At 31.3% G+C, this 21,943-nt stretch overlaps 1 long non-coding RNA gene across 1 annotated transcript; it reads left to right on the top strand.

Moving 5' to 3' along the window:
• Positions 1–849: 849 nt before the first annotated feature.
• On the top strand, positions 850–2,481 carry LOC145068701 (uncharacterized). Its single transcript, XR_013689080.1, has 3 exons — positions 850–1,457; positions 1,542–1,780; positions 2,030–2,481. It is a non-coding gene; the product is annotated as an uncharacterized LOC145068701 (long non-coding RNA).
• Positions 2,482–21,943: the final 19,462 nt, after the last annotated feature.

Genomic DNA, 21,943 nt, shown 5'->3' with positions numbered 1-21,943 from the left:
CGCGAACCCTAAATCCATACCACCACCATCTCCAAGATACGCTTCGACCGCCACCGCCATCTCCAGGGCTTTTACTTCCCGATCCTTCCACCGTCTTCCTTATCTATGTTCCAAATTCCACCGTCTCCCCCCAATCCTTTTCGTCTCCACCTTTTGTCCCTTCTTCTTCACCACCGATCCAGACTGCTTGACATACTCCGCCTATTACCGGTGGTGGCGTCTTAGAATTGCAGTCCTTTTCCGTTTCACAACCTCGAATCTAATGAAGTCCATCCGTTCTCCTCCGCTTCCTCCACGAATACAATTGTGCTTCAAAGTGTTTTCTGCTTCTTTCTTTCTGCAAACAGTGACGAAGAGGAGTTTACATGGCGGACGTTGTTCTTGGAAAATAAGTCGTAAGAAGAGAGAGATACTCCACTAGCTTCATCTCTAGATTCTTATTAAAATTGAGAAAAATACTTCTTCGATTAATGAAAAAAACCATAAATCGACACGGAGGGTTTGATTTTGTCGCTTCGTCTCCTGGTTGTTGGTAAAATTATGTTGCTTTTTTTTGTTCTTTGTTCGTGTTTTCTTTTATGTTGGATTAATTGCTTCTATTTGCAGTTCCAAAAGAGATCAAGGTAAAGATCGAAGAAAATTTCAGTTCATGACCGATCAGAGCTGGACAAAATGACTTCTTCTCTATGAGTCTTCCGACGCTCTTTCAAGTTAGGGCATCTCCAACCCACCCCCATATTCCATTTCTTCCCCCATTTCTCCCCCCATTCTTCTCAAACCCTACCCCATTTTCACCTCCATTTTTGGAGATATGAATAGTATTCCCCCATATATGGGGGAATACTATTCATATCTCCAAAAATGAGGTGAAGTTTGGTTGTCAATTTTAGTCTCTCTCATTTTTATTTTATACATTTCTAGTTTATTTTATCTACTAATTATAATTTAAATGCAATATTTAATATTCATAATATCATGTTGTATACTAATTTATATTAATTAATCATAAATATAGAGTTTAATTAGTAGAGGGGTTTATTTGACAATATATATAAGTTATAAAAATGGAATATTTTAGGAATATACTTTTTTGGGTAAAAAATGGGGTAGAAAATGGAGTAGGGTTGGAGATGAAACACTATTTACTCCATTTATGGAGGAAAAAATGGAGATGTGTTGGAGATGGTCTTAGCGTTTTGCTTAACAGGGTAGTAATGGTTGTTTGTAAGTAATTCTTCAGAATACCTTTTGAGAATCAACAACAGGGGAGTCATGATTCACGATAAACTCTTGATTTTCCATCAACGGAAAACCCATTTTCCATTTCTGTGGAACTTCAACTTCCAGTGAATACATTGTCGTTCATGTTGGCTGTCTTGCCAAAATCAACCCTTTTGCTCCTCTTGACAAAGTGTGTGTCCTCGGTTGTGGGATCTCTAGTTGTGGGATCTTTATAGGTACAAAAACAAATTATAATCAACATTCTCCGCCTACAATTCCATTTGGTATTTTCTTGACTCAAATAATCTTCCCGTTTTCAGGTCTTGGTGCTACTCTTAACGTTGCAAAACCTAAAAAAGGCTCATATGTTGCCATTTTTGGATTCGGAGTTGTAGTGCTTGCTGTGACTTTTCTGGAACTTCTAACTTTCTCAAAAAAGACTCATTCATGGCAAAAAAAAAAAAAAAGCTAATGCTTTGTTTGTGATCAGAAGGTGCGAGAATTGCAGGTGCTTCAAGGATGGTTGGTGTTGATCTCAATGCCAACAGACTTGAGCTTGGTAAGATTTTGCTGCCTAAAAATATGAATAAAAACAGTTAGATAAATGGTGAATCTCATATATTTGTGTGATTTCAACATCAAAGAAATTTGGGGTTACAAAGTTTGTGAACCCTAAAGACTACAAGAAACTAGTATAGGAAGTGACTGCAGAGATGTCTAATGGAGGAGTTGACAGGGAGTGTAGAATGCAAGTCATGGAAAACATGTGGTAGTTATTTCGTTTTTTATATTTTTATAAAATCTACAGCATGGTGGTAGACACAAAGAAGAAGGAGGTGGTGGATAGGAAGTCAATGGATCTTATATGGTGGAGGCAGACTCACCGGCAGAGGCTTTGGCGGAGATGGTGTCGCAGGAGATGGGTATGGCTGAAATCCAAGAAGAAGGCTTCGGCGGAGCGGAGCCGGTCTCATTTATGGTATCTTTCTCTAACTTTCACCCCCAAACTCAATATCACTGAAACATTTATGGAGGAACAGCAAGGGATGGAAAAAATCATGAAGGATAGTAGGTGAAAGAATGAGGTGGGGTTAATAGAGTACGTGAAGCGGTCGGCGAGGTCTTGGAAACGATCGACTTTGAAGAGGTTTTTGATTGGAAGCAGAAGCGGATTCATGTTTAAGTTTTTTAAATAATTTATCTTTCTTGAAAAAAATGCAAAAATTAAATTATGTTATCTTATTAGAATTACCATTTTTTTTGTTGCGGATGTTTAAGTTTTTTAAATAATTTATCTTTCTTGAAAAAAATGCAAAAATTAAATTATGTTATCTTATTAGAATTACCATTTTTTTTGTTGTCCGCAACGTTATTTTACTCTTCGTTACTTTTGAATCTTACTTTTTTTTTTGTTTTCCTTTGAATATAACTCATTAACAGTTTTGTAACTAAACTATCCCTATATATATAGTTTTTTGTTCATATTTCAGTTTTGCTATAATACCAATCTGCCATTGTCCTCAAATATGCCATAACCCAGTAAAATGGGATAGAGTATGCAGTTTTTTATGTGTAAATCGAATGCATTTTTTTGTTAAAATTGACAGATTTTAACAGTAAAAAAATACATATAATTTTTTTATCGTTATTTTATCGTTAACAGTTTTGTAACTAAACTACCCTTATGTACACTTTTATTTGTTCATATTTTAATTTTGCTGAAAGACCAGTCTGCCCCTGCACTCAAATATGTCTGAGTGTAGTAAAATGGGACAGTGTTTGGAGTTTTTTTTTTATGTTCAAGTTGAATGCAAAATTCTTTTTTTTTTTAATTAAAATCGACTGATTTTATCAATAAAAAAGTATTTTTTTTATCATTAATAGTTCGTGACTGACCTGCCCTTATGTGATGTTTTTTTGTTCAAATTGAATGCAAAGTTTTTTTTGGTTAAAATTGACTGATTTTAATAGTACAAAAATACATATATATATATATATATATATATATATATTTGACTAAACTACCACTGTATAGTTTTGTGTTCATATTTCAATTTTGCTAATAGACCAATGTACCCCTAAAGTAAAATTAGATAGTGTATGCAGTTTTTTTATGTTCAACTTTGGCTTTTACTTCACTTTTTATATGAACTTGAGTTCATAAATTTGAGTAATTTATCATTTCTATTTTTATACATGATCAAATTCTGATTTCCACATCTCTCTATTGATTAATATGTCGTTTGTATTTGTGTAACAGAAATCATATTAGTACAATTATAAATCCTTGCCCTTCTTTTGTATTGCCTGTTATTATGTACTTTTTGTCTACATTATCATGATTTGCAGTCGTCTATCGCGTTTGTGCTTTTCAATTGTACTCAATCAGCAGAAGTGATAATATGTGACATGGATTGTATGTGTTTTTTGGGTTATCGTTTTGTCTATTTTTCATGGTGTGCACATTTCCCTTTCCCTCATCTGTTTTGTTTTTTTTGTGCTTTCTGATCTCTTATGTAATTTGCGTTTTTTGTTTTTTTTTTTGGGGGGAGTTGGTTGTCATCACTTTCATGTAGATTCGTATACTGGATCATAGGGGTTATAAGATGTGATAGGGATTTTTGCATGTTGTTGATATTGCCATTTTTCTCATTTGTTATGTATCTTTTGTGTGTTTTGTTGTTATGTAATATATTTAATTGTTTTCCTGCTAAAGTTTGGGTTCCATATATTGTGGTTGTATTTTCTTAGTGTATTACTTACTTGTTGTATGCTCTTTATAAAAATTATATGCAACTGCCTATTATGTTAAAAGAATTACCTCATGACAGTGTTCAAAGTATAAGCAATTAGTCCATGACAGAGGATCGACCTAACAAAAAATCTCACATCCGACCTCGCAAAGCGGGGTCACACACCTAGTTATCAAATTATGGAATATAGATGTATTATTCCACTTACAAAAAAGGTTACATGAAAACAATGCGGAGGGTCCGTATAAAATTACCCAATAATTACTTGTCATAAACTTATGTAAACATATAACCATTACGGTAAATCATGTGGAGTTCACTTTTTTTTTTCTTATAGTATCTATAACCCACTTTCATTTCCATTTTTTCCCTCATTTTTATCCCCATTTTTCTCCAACCCACTCCCATTTATTCCCCTATTTTGGGGGATATGAATACTATTACACCAAATATGGTGTTATATTATTCATTTCTCCTAAAATGGGGATGAACTTTGTGTTGTCGGTTTTAGTCCTTCTGTTTATATATTTATATATTTTAAATTTATTTTTATCTACTAATTATAATTTAAATGTAATATTTAATACTTATAATATTTTGTTATATATTAAATTATATTAACTACTTATAAATATAAAGTTTGTGTTTGTTCATCAAATTCTTATAAAAAGTTAAATACATATTGAAATTTTAAAAAAAACGATAAGATATATTACAAAAGCTTATAAATATGTTATAAATATAATCTTATCTATTTATTATTATTGTAATGATTAAAAAATATAAATTATATTTTTGTTAAAACCAAATTAGTAGAAGGGGTGTGTTTGACAACCCATGTAAGTTGGAAAAATTGAATATATATACTTGGAATATATTTTTTGAGGTGAAAAATGAATTAAAAAATGGAGTAGAGTATGAGTTGAAATACTATTTACCCTATTTTTTATTCAATTTTTGAAGAAAAAAATGGGAATGGACTGAAGATGGTCTTAAAATACTCGTCCAATTTATCTGCTCCCATGCCGTATGTAAACTGATGAATTGCGATTGTGTATTTTTGAATTTGAAAAAATCTTTTCTGCCTCTAGCACCCCGCTGCAATTAGAAATATTGAAATCGGTCTTCCATATCGCCAACAATACGTAAAAATAACTCTTTCCTCGTCTGAAATCGGGTCGAAACATTTCAACGAACACAACACTTTTTGATAAAGAACTGTTAAATTATGTCTTTTCTTGCGTCATCAATCCAGATGATGAAGATGACGATGTTGATATTGTGGTTGAGTGAGTTTTTTGAGAGAATATGTAGAAATAATTGTCAAAATTATGTTAGATTTGTTTGTTATTTATAGAGTGGTAAATGTATTAAAAGATATTTTTTCCATATGATTTAAGAAGAAGGAAGATATATTTTTTTTGAACCAGACGTTGAAAGCGGAAAAGAAAGAAAAAAATCGGTCAATCACACGAGAAGAGAGATGGCAGGATAGCCTCCCCTTGCTCTGATCCCGCACCAGCCAAATCGCACCCCCTGTGTAGTATAGTTGGGTGCGGCTCTTGCTCCTGCAATCCTATCCCGCACCACACCTCTTGGCCTTATCTTTATCGCATCTTTTATATATTAGTATATTACAATAGCATGTCAATATCGGATAAAAGTGCATAAAAGTGAGCTTCACAAAAACCACAACAGAATGCGAACGTGACTAATTGTGTAAACGTGACCGATAAGCTATTCAGAAAGGGGAATGCATATTTTACGTCTCTATCAATTTCTTTTGTATTGTCTTTACGAAATTCCAAAGTACATGTTTAAAATAAGTTTTTAACATCGTTTTAGATGTATGAATGTTTTAAAACTTTAAAGTGTAAATGCACGTAAAAAGTAGTTTCCTGTCGACTAAAGTTGGGTTTTAATCCGTATAATCTTATGTAACATTGACTACCAAGGAGCAAAATTGATGAGGACATTTAAGTATGGTTATATATGTAATATAAATGAGATTATTTTTCCCATATATATATATATATATATATATATATATATATATATATATATATATATATATATATATATATATATATATATATATATATATATATATATATATATATATATTAGATGTGTGCCCACGCAAAGCAGCGGCGATAAATAGTTTTTTTTGCCTAATAATTTTCTTATGGAAAAATAATTATTAGATTTTGTTATTAGCTATTATCTAATAAGAAAAATTACCACTTTTAATTAAAATATTTATGTTTAGAACTTATATTTATATTGTATATTTATATATTTGATGTAAATTAATTATTATTTGTATCCAGTTTAAGAAATGTAAATTAATTTATTTGATGAATTTAATATTTTAAAATTGTTATTTTGCTTCAAATTAATTTTTTAATAACCTTTTTTAAATTAAGTCTTCAAAATTTTGGTAGGTATTAATAGTTTTGTTATGTATAATTGATTTGTACAAAAAACTTTGTATCTTGTACCTCTTAAAATTCAAGATATGACTAAAATGTTATATATATATATATATATATATATATATATATATATATATATATATATATATATATATATATATATATATATATATATATATATATATATATATATATATATATGGACGGACTGGTTCAAATGAGAACCATAAAAGATCAAGAAACCTAAAAACCCCAATTAATTAGTAAATATTTACAAGATACTCTTATTAAACATGTTAAAATACTATTTTTTTTTTGTTTTTATATGAAAAGAGCAAACTTATAATTTTTACAGTATAATATTTTCATCCGTATATGCTCTTATATTTTAACACAAAACTTTATATTAATACACATTTGCACAGTCCATTTACAACTTAATGCAAAAAATTTACAACTTAACGGAAATTGTTTTACAATAATTTACTAATTCAAAGAAGTCAAAAACCCAAACTCTACCACTACATGCTACCACCAACCACCTGTATCAACATAGCAGCTGTCATTTCTTCCAAATCAGATCTATAAATAAAGTCATGCATTAACAACTTAAATACTACATTTATAGTCTAATTAAGCCTATTAGTTCACTCGTTTTGAATTTAATGCAAAAAAATTATAAAAACTAGTAGATTCTTACAAATTTATACAACAAAAAAATAAATATATTCATAAGAAAATTAACACCAAAATTTATACATAAATCATTCATATTTTAACATAAGTTATAAAAAATCACAGCAAAACGCAGTTAATTCACAGTTTAAACAGAAAATTCATAGTTTAATGCAGTTAATTCATATTTTTAAACACAAAAATCACAATTTAGTACAAAAAATTCACAGTTTAATATAATCAATTTCACAATTTAAATAAATGTTCACAGCTTAATGCAGTTAATTCAAAGTTTAAAATAGAAATATCACAACTTAATACATAAATTTCAAAGCTCATTACAATAAATTTATAGTTTAGTATAAAAAATATAAATTCACAACCATAATATCAATTTGAAACTCTTAATACAGATAATTCACAGTTTAGTATACAAAATTCACAGCTTAATATAATAAATTCACAATTTAAGACAAAAAAAAAGTTATATTTACAACCATATTTTCAAATTAAAACTTCTATTTATACGTTAGTATATTGAGACATTTATATGTATTAAATTGTGAATTTAATATATTAAGTTGTGAATAAAATTCACAACATAATACACAATTCACAGTTTAGTATACAAAATTCACAGTTTAATCTAATAAATTCATAATTTAATACAACTTTTTTTTATATTTACAACCATATTTTCAAATTAAAACTTATATTTATACGTTAATACATGTAGAAACTTCTATGTATTAAATTATGAATTTAATATATTAAGTCGTGAATAAAATTCACAACGTAATACATAAAATTCAGAGTTTTATACAATACATTCACAACTCATTTACAAGTATAATCTCATATTTCAGTGTATTAAAAAACTCATTCACAATTTAATACATAAATAAATTATATCATATTTTAGAAACAAACATAAAAAAATATACATGAATCGTAAAAGATAATAACTTATCTGAAATCAATGAAGAAAATGCTTACTCTGCCATCACCACCAGTATCAACACTGCCAACTATCGTACACTGCAATCAACCATCACCACCACCAACCATCGGTGCCAATATCGCCAATATCTTTCCCTTTAAAATTAGATCTGCATAAAAAAAATCAGAATTCACAGTTTAATACAACATTTGAAACACTAATTCACAACTTAATTCAACATTTTAGAAACTAATTTAACACGTAATACATCAAAAAATACATATTCACAGTTTTTAATCATATTTCATTTCATCTTCATAGTTATATTTTAGTTTTAAATATTTGTTATAATTCTACTAATTAATAAAAAAAATTTATATATTTTAATGACAATTCATTTATTAAATATAAATTTTATATTGATTATATAACATTTAAAACTTTTTTTATTTTTATAACTATGACCTAATAATGTTTTTGTGTATTTTATATATTTAAAATAAAGATCCGATATAACTGTATTTATATTTGTGACATTTTAGATATAATGTATGTTTAACATAAACAATCGAGACATAATGTTATCAAACATTCTCGTCTTCCTTAGTTTAACCATTCTAAACTAAGTATAATTGTGAGAATTCTAAAGCATCCAAAGGCTTGTTGTAATTACCACATCAAAACATTTTTTTTGAGTCACATTTAAGTTAAGTTATCCACATAATTGATCAAATCTGCAAAAGTCAATGACGAAAGGGGAATCAAATGCCAACAACCTTCTGAGTTGACTCCTAATTAAAATTGCATCTGAAGAAGAGCAAAAAAAGAATGCCCACAATATTTATAAAAGCATCACAAATGGAACACAAAGTTAAATACACATTGGTCCTTAGTACATCATGTTTTTCACGCTTAGGAACTCGGTTTAATCGCTATATTCATGTCAAAACATTCACCATAATAGAAACAAAAGAATTCCATTGTGTAGGAGTATTACTTGTCACTAAAGTTGCATTGTCGAAAAAAACGTCAGGAATATCGAAAACACACATTTATGAACAAAATTCCACGTGTCGCACTCTTCTGCTATGTGTCTCGATGACTCTCCTCATACCACGACGTCGTAAATATGTCACCACACTGTGGTAACTTAAGAACTATCCGTTGAATTTGACTCTCGTTGACTTTCTTGAAATAGCAACGTACTTTCATCTCAACTTCAAACGTCCATAACTTTCTCACACGAACTCTGTTTTTGAAGATCTTTATATCCACAAAATTGTATTTGAAAGATCTACAACATTCCTCAACTGTATTTTTCTAACTAACAATACACAACTTTAAGCAACTCCATGATCATTTAGATATTTGTCTTATCACAATTTTACACCCCTCAGGTTACAAAAATAAGGTATTACAAATCTCTCCTCCTTCAAAAGATTTCATCCATGGAATCTATTGTAGGTCTGTATCATGGATCTAAGGTATGTTAACCCTTTTGCATAGCTTATACCCCACCATAGTCTTCACTATAAGAACAATCAAATCACATTGACTACTATACATGTTGTTTCCCTCTGTCTTGCATGATATGTACACCACATATTATATTTTTCACAACTCACTATCATATTCTCAATATTAGCACTAAATACACACATATCAATGATATATATATATATATATATATATATATATATATATATATACACACACACACACACCACAAAGCCCTAATTGTCCAACTGTTGACTAACTTATATCTACCAAGGTAAGTCAAATAACATTTTGTACTTTACGGTTTACGTTTAGGCATTTACTACATGAACTAAATTCACTTAAACCACAACTATGATACCAACTTGTAACATCCAACTTTTTCACACCGGGTACACCCCCAAAACAAATTTTTCAATAATAACTCTTCAAATATTTTGGTGTACACTGGCACTCTGGTGCACAAGATGTTATCACTAGTGATTATACTGGCCACAAGTGTAGGATCCCAGTCGAGTGCTATAATCTCTAACTTGCAAAACAACCACAAACAGAACACCATAAGCCTCACAAGTTAGTGGAAAACAACTAGAATAACATATAACACATGAAGCACACATATATCAAGAAATTCAATATTACAGATAAATTCCATCTACAAATATATTCAAAAATCTCCCTTAAGAGATTTAACAAAATATATCCTTAATTTTTCCAGGCAACTCTTTGAGTTACTGCTCAATAACTACCACAAAGATCATTATCTCATCCCGTGGCACCACAAATATCATTGTGTCAACCTGTAACACCATAAGAGCATACTGACACCACAATTATCACCGTGTTAGACCATGACACCATAGGAACATTGTGTCAGTCTGTGACACCATAAATAGCATCTTGTTACCACAAAGATCACCATCCTGATATTTAATCATTTCTACAACTATATCACTCACATACAGTGCAATACATATATCTATAACGACGAGTGTTATGGTAGTGTTACTCACCTGATTAGCTCGCAGACTAATTTCAGCTTCGGTCCCTAACTTATGTTGCCTTCCAGCTAGACACATGCCAACTCCTAATCAACAATTATCAAGCTCCCTAGAACATGTCACAATTCACTACTAGTTACCCTCTGTGACTACTTGTCACCAAACTCATTAAATTTCATAATATAATCATAGTTGGCTTAACCTGTATGTCGTTAGCTAAATCTTTTATAATAGGTAACTCCAATAAAATAGGGTTTATAACTCTCGCATTCCCGTATAAATATCTAACTATAAGATTTAATCACAAATCTTACCAATGGGTTCTTAACAACACCATATCACGAATTCCCGTAACAAATACTTGGGCCTAACAAATCTCGATAATTGTATACGATAATTACACAATAATGGGGTAAAAGATACCTTAATAAGTTACATAGCTCAACCTTGTCTCTCCCGTACAACGGTATAACTCATTCGTTATAATATCTTGAGAACTCTTGCCAAGTAGCATCTCTAATCACACAGGCTAAAATCTCTCAAATGACACAAAATTGCTCATTTTTATAGTCTACACGCACCCTATGCGCGCCACACCATAGTGACAATGCGTTCCCTGGTCCCGCTAAGTGTTACACAATTTTGCCACGTGTCTCGATGACTCCCCTCATACCACGCCGTAGTAAATATGTCATCATGTCGTGGTGACTTAAGAATTGCCCGTTTACTTTCACTTTTTGTTGACTTTCTCAAAATAGCAATGTACTTTCATCTCAACTTCAAATAGCCATAACTTTCTCATACGAACTTTGTTTTTGATGATCTTTATATCCACATAATTGTCTTTGAAAGATCTACAACATTCCTTAACTATATTTTGCTAAATAACAATACATAAATTTAAGTAATTCCATGCTCATTTATATATTTGTCTTATCATAAATTTACAACCCTTATGTTACGAAAATCTATTATTACAACCGATGATTTAGTGATGAATAAAGTGACATTTATGTGGAACATGAATATTTTTCAAACGGTGTCATGATACCTTTAAAATTATGATAGTGTGATAACAAGTGAATGAAACTAATTCATATCATACATATAAGTTGATGAATAACAAAGTCAAGGCACATCATACATGATTTGTCCAATATTGGGGTTACAAAACCATTCACAATCCATATTAAAGCAATATATGATTACAAAAGACTAATGAACTAAAGTATTGTCAATTAATGTTTTGCTTCATGATAATCCCCCAAAAGTTCATTTTCCAGATGTCACATAATTCTTTTTTATGAAATTATGTACTCTAAGGCATTACACCCAAACTTAGAATATATATATATATATATATATATATATATATATATATATATATATATATATATATATATATATATATCATAAAAATAGGAATATCTAAGAGATACAATCTCATGAGATAAATAGGTTTTAGATACAAGTAGAATATCAACATATTTGATAAGATTATTTTCAAAACATGTTCAATTAAGTATATAAATATGATTAATATGCATAATAATGTCCAACAATACTATCAATAACATCCTACAATTTTGCTATCCAATTCTTTTCAGATTTATTTTCTAGTGAAATCCTTAAATAGTGTAAACCTTATTATTTCTTTTGTATTAACATGTTCCATGGATTTATCTTTATATATCTAATCTTTCTACGTGTACATTTCCATGTTTGAGCATAATTTCTCATTTTTACCTTTCTAGTAAAACACTTAAGTTCCCAATGTTAGTTTTTAAACATTATTATAATCATTAAGTCAAATAGTAGCAATTCCATATTAACAGTTGATGATATATATATATATATATATATATATATATATATATATATATATATATATATATATATCATCAGACCATTTTTTCGAGTTCGGGAAAACGTTGTTCGGAAAAATATGGTTTGGCCAAATATGGTTTGGTAGTCCAACCAACATGGTTCGTTAGTTCAGCTAACATGGTTTGGGATTTCGGCCAAACATGTTTCGATAGTTTAACCAACCAGAATGGTTTGGCCAACATGGTTCGGCAGTTCAACCAACATGATTCGGCAGTTTGTCCAAATATGGTTCGTCAGTTCGGCCAAATATGGTTCGACAATTCGGTTTGGTGTTATGGTTTGCTTTTTCCCAAGAAAAAGGTCCAACTTTGTGCTCTTTCCCAATACATAGTAGTTAGCTTCATTCCCAATGTAAAAATACTTCCTATGTATATCACTATATTTGATTTGGCTGCTTGGAATTCATTTATTTTATTGCTTCCATGGTTCATTATCTTTAAGGAACATGTATTCATAACCCGTATCAGAAAAGTCAACCATATTTTTCTATTTATCATCAACATTGTTGGTATTTCCAACATTGAGGAAAAAGTTTTCAGCCTATACTTCTGAATATATAGTTTTATCCCAACTTGAATTTGGTTCCTAGAAGCAATGCGCTTGTCTCCAAGGTTCATAATGTTAGGGTGTTTAGTCTTAAGAGAAAGTTATGTTGGTGAGTGAAAGCTCTTTTCGTGTGCGACATCCTTTAATTTTAAGTACCAATTAAAACTTTTCTTTACACTTTAAAAATCATTTATTTATATTTGTAGAAAATCTCAATACAAAATATCATGTGGATTACAAATTTTTTGTTTCCAAAATGTTAAAAACCTAAGGATGTCATAATCAATACAAATACATAGGTTACAACATAAAAACCAAATGGTCCTGAATACTATTACAGACTGTCTCTTAATCACTCAGCATCCAAATCAATTTCCAGTAGCTTAAGTCCTGATACTTGTGATGCATATAAACTGAGTGAGCCAGCTTGGGAAACATAGTGAGATACATTGGGATTTCAATCCCATAATATTGATATGATAATATTCCTTAATTATCAGACCTGCATAACCAACCGTTACCATAAAATATCCATATAGACTTACATTCGTACATATCCATTCTTTCTTATTCTCACAGATCCTAGTCCAAAATTATCATGGAAAAATTATCTCACCTAATGGTCCATTAAAAGGTTTGACTAGACAACTAGGGGCTTCCTAGGCAGGTGTAAATCATGAAGGCATATGAGACATCATAGTATTTGATGTATATGGTATCCCATTTCATCTACGTCTGTAAGTAATGAGCTCACACTAGCAACGTAATTTACAAGGATGTCTAAAATGATCAAGTGTTATCACCTACTCTGAGAGGTGAACAGACATACCATTACAGTTACCTGATCTGGACCCATCATTTCTGGTCTTCCAAAGGGAATACTATGATGTACCCCCATACAGAGCTACCATAGATCGACACCTGAAAGTGTCATGGAACATAACTTTACTCTTTGTTCCTAGCACACACACATTCTCCTAATGAGACTACCCAATATCAAACTTAATTGAACTAGGTATCTTCCATAAGTCTAAGTTTATCTCGAGATTAGATTACAATGTCGGTAGCCAACTTCTAATACCAACTTCTTGGGCGACACTAACCTATCCTTAGTGCGTATGTATTCCATACAAAGTATTTGTATTATTATTCATTTATCTTCTCAGCAATGCGACTTCTATTATTATTAGATAATATTATCTATTTATCCTAACATAAAATAGAACTATATATCGCTTGCACATAGCACGATATATATATATATATATATATATATATATATATATATATATATATATATAATCTAGGCAATAAGCATATAATTCACATATGAATTCCAACATATATTTAATATTTTAATTAATACTTGTATTAAATTATGTTCATAAAAGGGACTATACACTCACTTGATAAAAGTGGATGCCTCGGAATTTGGGCAGAACTTCACCTTGGTATTTTATCTTTTTCTCTAACATGACCTAGTATAATTATTACTAAGTCTTAGTCTAATACTTCTTTGATGATTAATGATAGTCTAGATTTCTCATTGATCCCAACGAATACCGAGAGTTCTATCAAATAAGAATCAGTCAGCCAAGATGGTTAGGAGGCTGGATCATTTCGGCATAATAGCATTTCTGAAATCCAACAACCAAGCCAACATGACCATTCTAGACACTTCTCCCATACAAATTGAATGACTTGGAATCACTAATAAATTTTATTTATAGGTTCATATTAACGACTTATTGCTATAAATATAAGTTACACTGAAAAGACTAGAGTGTAGCTAAACTTATAGAGGTTCTTCCTGAAGAAAAAAAAAGTTAGGAAAATTTTGCAGGAAGGACTCTGAATCGCACTCTACTATTTTCCAGACTCTCGGATTCTCCAGAGCCTAGGAAGATACCTAAAAACTAGAGAATTCTAGAGCTAAATATCAAAGGTTTCAAAGGAATTGCGTCTAAAATTGTGTGAGGAGGAATAAAGGAATGAGCTACTACTTATAGGTCGAAATACAGGGATGCGTGTCGTACACTACATTGGCGTGGCTCCACAGGGTTTCTGACACATGTCCAAATCCGGGTGGGGCTGCCTGGCTATTTCTACAACCCTATGCGCATCGCGCGCACGTGCCTTTTTTCCCGATTTTCAAAATTACATATCTTCTTCATACGAGCTCTGTTTGTATGTTCATTATATCCACACATAGTTATCGTTGGATTCTACAACTTTCATTTAGAATTTGTTGGTTACTTTTGACTTCATATTTTTCACACAGGATTAGACTGTTAAATCTCATATAAAACGCATAATTTTCTCATCTAGACTCCGTTTTCGACCGTCCTTATAATGTTGGGCTCTTATTAACGAGATCTTCAATTCTCGTTTAGATTGATTGGTCTAAAAATTGACCGATCTAAAATTTTTATTTTCTGTGCCCACACTATTATGCCAAAACATAAAAAAATCATAACTTTCTCTTATGAATTAAGTCAGATTTGGACGTTCTTTATATGCATGCTCTCGGTTTAACGACTACTACGAATTTCGTTTAGATCAATTAAGCTAGAAAGTAATTTACCAAAAATTTAATTTTTTTTTACGATATGCAGAGTCGTGCTAGTTTAATCGTGAAAATTTGAAGAAGCATAACTTCTTCATACGTAGATGGATTTCAGCGTTCTTTATATGTACGAAATCCTTGTTGCATATGCTACAACTTGGTTAAGATTACTTATCCTAAATAAACCTTTTATCAAAAGTCATTTTCAACGCTTAGTATATCTTAATCGACAAACCTGATTCTACGGGTGCTATAATTATCTCCCCCTTAGGATGATTATGTCCTAGAATCATCAACAAAACAGGGTTTGTATAATGACTTTACATGTTACCTTTCCATCCTAGGTAATAATTGTAACTCTTATGCCTCTTCTATTGAGTTTCTAACTCTTAGAATTCTTGACTACTGATGGTGCTCAATCATGCACTCGCTCTTTCTTCTAAATTCGATCTCAATTAGAGTCTCTTGCTCCTTCTAGAACTGACTTAACCTAAGATAAGGTCTTTACTCGAATATCATAACAGACCGGACAATCATGCTCTAATTACCTTTCGTCGTATGATGCAACAACTAAACTCAGGTCTCTTTGAGTAAGATTCTAACATGAAAAATATCTTCCTTCATTTCCTAATGCGATACAATCACATTCTAGCATCTAGCACTTCTAGCTACAGGCTGTTTAATCTTTATGATGACTACGATACTTCTGTCGGTCGCATCAATCATATTTTCTTACGTTGAACTTTCTTTGCAGGTTAGTCGGAATAGATTCGATATGACCACTAAGGTTAGAATATTTATCTTCGTAGTCATTACCAAAACAAAGGTAATGATGGAAATGAATAAAACATCTTGACTACTTAGAGGCTTAATAACGTTTTGACTCCTTCCGATCCAAGTACGAGTCATCTGCTTCTGGTAGTACGGGCCCATACTACCTTCCACACCTACTCATACTCATCCCAAAATTTGTCTTGTAATTTCCCCAAGTCACTCCACAGATGAATCAATAAATGGTTTAACATATATTTATAGGTTTTACTACTTTTTAAACGATTATAATCATCTTCAGATTTTATTACACTTAATGCCTTAAATATTAGGCTACATACTACCACATTATCTATGAGGGATGACTACTTTGAACTTGGGTAGCTTCCTATCCATAACTTCCTGAAGCATCATCTGCTTCTTCCTTTAGTGTCTTTAGAGCCTTTTGTAATGCTCGTGCAATTCCTTTCTTCTTTAGGCAGTCCTTTGAAATATGTTATTCTTCTCTACACTCGAAGCACACTCTCTTTTCATGTTTGCATTCATCTGAATAGTAACCCATCCATCCGCACTTGTAGCAGATCATTTCTCTTTGCATTACCCAACGTGCTTCCTTTTGTATTCTTTTCACCATTTTGCATCATTGTTATCTTTGGGCTTCTTGTCATTGGGTCCATATTTCGGAAATCTACCCTTCTTATTGGGTTCTAAAATTCGTTCACCCTTCATTTTCTCTCCAACTTCCACTTTGTTGGTGGTCCTCCCCTTAATTATGATGTCCAAGGATCTGGCCACTTGGACGGCTGCTTCCATAGTGTTTGCGCTTTTAACCGAAGGAGAAAAATCCGTTGGTAATCCATTAGCAAACTTATCTTTCTTGGAGAGTTCAGTAGGAATTAGGTAAGGGACTAATTCCATCTTTTTGTTAAAGGCTGTAGCGTACTCTATGACACTCATCTATCCTTTCTTTAGGTTCTGGAATTCATTAGCCATTTCCAGAAAGTCTCTTTATGAGAATAATTATTTTTTCAATTGCACAAGGAAGTTCTCCCATGACATATTCCTTACTTCTCCTTTCGACATAGCATTAGCCACCCGCTGCCACCAGCTTAATACTCATGTCTTTAGCTATCTAGTAAAAAAGATTGTTTTCCATTGGTCGTCTTAGTCTCAGCTCTTGAACACCATCTCCATTTCTCAGATCCAATCCATGAATGCTACTGGTGTTGGTTCTTGGTTCTCTAGAAATACTTGGTGGTTGGGATGCCAATAAAGTCTTCATACTTGCAGCCATATCTATCAACCTCTTTCTTGGTGTCGTCCTTCCTAACCCTCGACGATTCTACATTCCTACTGTAGCCTTCTTCCTCGGGTTGACCTTTATTTAACATTGGTTCTAAAACCGGTGTAGTGGGTTCCTTCCTATTTTCTTGGATTAGTTGTCTAATACTTTTAGTATGTTTGGCTAGCATTACCTGAATCATTGCTTCAACTCCTGCTATCATAACTTGTTTAGTTATTGGTATGACTGGTAGCACATGTCTATCCATATGCTGAGGCTGAGGTTTTGGCTCCTGGACTCCAATATCATTTCCTAATCCACTACGCATCCTCACCATGATGTTCTCTACATTGAAGTAGGTGTTTAATGTACTCAGACGAGAACATATTATGATAGGGAAGGTTTTATTTATGTTTAGACGTATAAGTCCTCCTTATCACACTGAAACGTTACATGTCAGTTCTAATATAGTAATAATAATATTTTATGATATGGAAAGTTTTATTTAGGTTTTAGGTACATCTGGTTTCAAAAGGAAAAGTCGGTTTGATCGCACTGCAACCCCTAAAAAATTTATTCTGCAATGATTGTTTATGATCTTACTCTGATGTTTTGAGAATACTTTTACTCTAATTATCTTTTGGGATAATGAATGAATATTTTGACTTATTTAAACAAAAAAATTTACTCAGTATTTTTGGAATGTTACAATTTGGTATGAGAGCCTTTATTTGAGGATTTGAGCACACTCATAGGTATGTCTAAACTCAAACTGAGGAGTTAACAAAATCTTTTCAAAGAAAATGAGTATTTCCAAAAAGGTTTTTAAGAAAAGGGATGCGATGCATGAAATCAGCCGAGCTCAAGTAATTATTTCCCAAAATAACCATACATGTGTTATGCTTATTATTTTGGTATGAGTATATGAGATTTGTAGCTAGATTAGGGCTAAGTATCTGCTTAGGATTTGCATGATAGAATGCTAGGAGAGATGCCTTTATATGCTTGTTGATTGAGCTTTTGGAACTGCATGTTGCTATGGATTTTTGATTGTTGGATATAATGGCCTAATTAAGTGAGGCACTGGCTTAGATTACTTGATGCTTAAATGCTGCCTGCTTTGTGATTTTAAGGACTTCCAACAATATTGGATAATTGTTAAGTGAATATGTTAGGTTACATGTTGTAGGGATTAGATATATTTAGAAGGTTAGGTTTAACTTTATGCCCAACTCTCGTTTGAGTCTAGCCGTTGTAATGTGAGACCTTACAGTCGAAGAATTATCTAGTCCATGTGGTATCTAATTATATTCGTGAGGTAGTTAGAAGGTATTAGAGGGAGTCTTTTTTGCAGCTGATGGCGGAGAGTGGAGTGAGGGTAACGCTAGGAAAGCCTAGGAAGAATGTTAGAATATGCTTGTGTGAGCATTTTCGGAAGAGATATCCTAGAAGGAGAATCTAGGAAGATTAGCAGTTTGTACTCAATTGAGAGTGGGTATATGTTATTGGGTCGTTCGGTAGTAGACATGAGTAGTTACTTAGATGATCCGGAACGATTCTTGAGGATAGTACGGATATGGATGGTTGGTAGTATTAGGCCCATACTACTGAAAGCATAGGATCCGTACTCGAATCGAGGAAAGTTTTGGGCATTATAAAGAGCTGATTGAGGGTAGATTGTATGGTTTGGCTCCATGATTCATTGCAATGTGTTTCCGTCTTATTCGTTTTATCGGTTATGGTTGTTCAGGCGAGGAATGAGACTAGTTATTGTTGGGGCCTTAGTGGTCATGTCAGTTAGGTTTAAATGGTGCATTCCTAGGTGAGTTAATTGATTTTGAGGTCTCGGGGTATGTGCTCGAGGTAGTGCCAGTTGAGTTACAGGATTCAAGAAGGGAGCAATTGTGATGATACGATCGAGGATTGCAGACGGAGGCTGAGTGATTAGCAGATGGTTTGGGATGTCACTATCTATGACAGGGGTCATGTTCTTCCAGCTTTCCATGTTTAAAGGAAAAAGAGGGCAAACAGGAGATTTTCAGAGTTGGGATGTAGACCCAAAATGGGGCTAGATGGTTATGTTTTTTTGAGGCAAGTATGGTAGTGGGAATAACTTCTCATTAAGCCTTTAAAAGTGAGTTTTCAATAAGTTAGAAATTCTAACTTTTCAGAACTCATTTTAATTTTTTCGATTGTATAAGATAAATTTCCTTTAAAACATGAATAAACTAAGATAAACATTTAAAAAACAAAACAACTTATTGACTTATTGATTTCTTTATTGATTTCTATCACCACATAAACTAATACAAATACTTTTTAAAAACTCATTTTCTCATCACATAAGTCAATAATTTTTATTTATTTATTTATAACTATTTTTAAGGTTCAAAATAAAATCACAAACACCCTCTTAATTGTTCTTAACCTAAATATTCTTCTCTCTCCCCACAATCAATATTCCATTCATCGGCTCTCACAAAGAACCTCACAACTCTAGATATATTGTTCCTTTTGCACGTAGTGCACAATCTTTATCCAACAAGTAATTCCTTCTATTCATGTCTATTTTTATCACAAAACTCAGAATTTCAGTATTTTTTTCTTATACTATTGTTTATTTTTCTTGAACCAAATTCTTGGTATGTTACATGTTTAGCTTATCTCATTCATAGTTGTGAAGTTATATTGAAATATCATTTAGAATTTTCAAGAATAGATGGAAGATAATCCCATAATTTAGTGTGCAAACTCAAATCCACTTTATGATTCATTTTCTTTATATAACTATATATGTGGTTACTTTAGGAAGACATTTTTTTTTCAATTTTGTTGAAGAACATTAGATTTCATTCCACACGATCAAGTTTGTGATGTGTGTAGTAATGACACAAGTAACGAATCTAATAATATAAAGTGTATCTATAATAATATTGCTATTTTAATATTGAATAGTTCGGCGTTGATGATTTAATAACTAGAGTTTTTATGTTGTCATATTACTTTTGATTTTGTAATGGAACATAATGATGTAAAATTTCTTAGTTTTAGAAAAAATATTTTAGTCAGTAAATTTTCATTATTATATTTATATTTTATATTCTACAAAGATGTTTTTTACATAGATTTACATGTTTAAAAGTATACATCTACAAATACCGAACACATATATGTAAAAAGATTACAATTTCCAATTACCAACTAACAATTTCTAGATAGTATTTTCGAACACTTCCTTATTCACTTATTAGTGAATAATGTGATATTTTTTAAAAACCAGTTGCAAGTTGGTAGTTGATAGCTCATAGTTGTAAGCTATAATTATTTTATTTTATTTTTTTTTTTTTTTGCGTGTTGGGCAAAATTAATTAAAATCTTTTAAACATATAAAATTAAATAAACATATGACAGATTTATGTGGAAAACACATGTTTCTAATAGTGTAATAATGTAATTATAATTGTTTATTTGTGAAACCAGTATAAAATATGACCAATTTATGTAGAAAATCATTTAAGGGTTTGCTTTTCCTTCCGATCTATCATATATTTCTACAATAGGGTGTGAATATTGGACAAAAAAAAGTATGCAAAAAACTTTTCAAAAACCATAATAGAATGCGAACGTGATCAATTGTATAAACGATGAGATATGCTATTAACCTCTAAATTCTTTAATATTGTTTTTATCGAATTTCATTGAACATGTTTTAAATATGTTTCCTTCACATTGTTATAAAGGTATGCATGTTTTTAAAGCATTTTTCGCACATGTAAAGGCGTCGTAAACAAAATGGCTTTATCATGAACAAAGGATTGTAATTCGTATAGAAAATTGAGCACCAAATAATATAACACAATAAGATTATCAAGTGGGTGATTATTTAATCCGTCAATTTTAATTCGTGAGCGTCAAACATGAAGACATTGAGCTAATATGGTTGGTTCTTTCAGACTTTCGCATATTTGTGAACCTCATAATAAATGAGTTATAGCTAGAAAATGAAAGTTTGGTGAATGATGTAAGCTTAATTAATATCATTAACGATCCAAGTTATACACAACCATTTATCTTCTAAAATATTGTATTCTCTATAAAACATAAATTGTCATTAAGAAGAAAAATTATGGTTTAACAAAACAAGTAACCATCAATTACATGGCCATTGATCATTTAACTTGTTCAATACAAACTTGAATTTTTCTACAAATAATGTGATTAATTAAAAGAAAAGATAAGTTTATATATGAAACAATCATTTACATTTTTCCATAAACAGAAGAACTAAAAACAAAACCAAAAATTGGAATTGCAAATTTGTGTTATTACATTTGTTATAATCAAGTAAAATTGCCAAATTCACCCAACA

The sequence above is a fragment of the Lactuca serriola genome, chromosome 8 (assembly GCF_051521515.1).
Source record: "Lactuca serriola cultivar US96UC23 chromosome 8, Lser_US96UC23_V15, whole genome shotgun sequence".
In the NCBI taxonomy this organism is placed as follows: Eukaryota; Viridiplantae; Streptophyta; class Magnoliopsida; order Asterales; family Asteraceae; genus Lactuca; species Lactuca serriola.
This window is presented reverse-complemented; position numbering and strand designations above follow the sequence as displayed.